Consider the following 1,557-nt stretch of genomic DNA (forward strand, 5'->3'; position numbering starts at 1 on the left):
AGCGCCACCCGGCCCCATAGCACGACCCATAGCGTACCCAGACCCATAGCCGGACCCATAGCACGACCCATAGCGCCACCCGGCCCCATACTGGGACCCATAGCGCGACCCATAGCGTCACCCAGCCCCATAGCGGGACCCATAGCGCGACCCATAGCGCCACCCGGACCCATACGCAGACCCATAGCCCTGGGGGGGGGAGAAAGGGGGGCTGACCCATAGCGCGACCCATAGCGCCACCCGGACCCATAGCCGGACCCATAGCGCCACCCATAGCGCCACCCGGCCCCATAGCACCACCCATAGCAGGACCCAGCCCCATAGCCGGACCCATAGCGCCACCCGGCCCCATAGCGTGACCCATAGCGGGACCCATAGCGCCACCCGGACCCATACTGGGACCCATAGCGCGACCCATAGCGCTCCTGGACCCATAGCCGGACCCATAGCGCCACCCAGACCCATAGCTGGACCCATAGCCGGACCCATAGCGCCACCCGGACCCATACTGGAACCCATAGCACGACCCATAGCGCCACCCGGACCCATAGCGGGACCCATAGCGCCACCCATAGCGCCCCTGGACCCATAGCCGGACCCATAGCGCCACCTGGCCCCATACTGGGACCCATAGCGCGACCCATAGCACGCCCAGACTCATAGCTAGACCCATAGCCGGACCCATAGCGCCACCTGGCCCCATACTGGGACCCATAGCGCGACCCATAGCACGCCCAGACCCATAGCTAGACCCATAGCCGGACCCATAGCGCCACCCATAGCACGCCCAGACCCATAGCTGGACCCATAGCCGGACCCATAGCAGGACCCATAGGGCCACCCGGACCCATAGCGTGACCCATAGTGCGACCCATAGCACGCCCAGACCCATAGCTGGACCCATAGCCGGACCCATAGCAGGACCCATAGGGCCACCCGGACCCATAGCGTGACCCATAGCGCGACCCATAGCACGCCCAGACCCATAGCTGGACCCATAACTGGACCCATAGGAGGACCCATCCCCATAGCGCGACCCATAGCGCCACCCGGCCCCATAGCCGGACCCATAGCGCGACCCATAGCGCACCCAGACTCATAGCCGGACCCATAGCACCACCCATAGCGCCACCCGGCCCCATAGCCGGACCCATAGCGGGACCCATAGCGCCACCCAGACCCATAGCTGGACCCATAGCCGGACCCATAGCGCCACCCGGACCCATACTGGGACCCATAGCGCGACCCATAGCGCCACCCGGACCCATAGCGGGACCCATAGCGCCACCCATAGCGCCCCTGGACCCATAGCCGGACCCATAGCGCCACCCGGACCCATAGCGCCACCCATAGCACCACCCGGCCCCATAGCACCACCCATAGCGGGACCCAGCCCCATAGCCGGACCCATAGCGCGACCCATAGCGCCACCCGGCCCCATAGCGGGGCCCATAGCGCCACCCAGACCCATAGCTGGACCCATAGCCGGACCCATAGCACCATCCATAGCGCCACCCGGCCCCATAGTCAGACCCATAGCGCCACCCATAGCACGCC

Source organism: Gallus gallus (genome assembly GCF_016699485.2).
Source record: "Gallus gallus isolate bGalGal1 chromosome 36 unlocalized genomic scaffold, bGalGal1.mat.broiler.GRCg7b 36_unloc2, whole genome shotgun sequence".
NCBI classification, from domain to species: domain Eukaryota; kingdom Metazoa; phylum Chordata; class Aves; order Galliformes; family Phasianidae; genus Gallus; species Gallus gallus.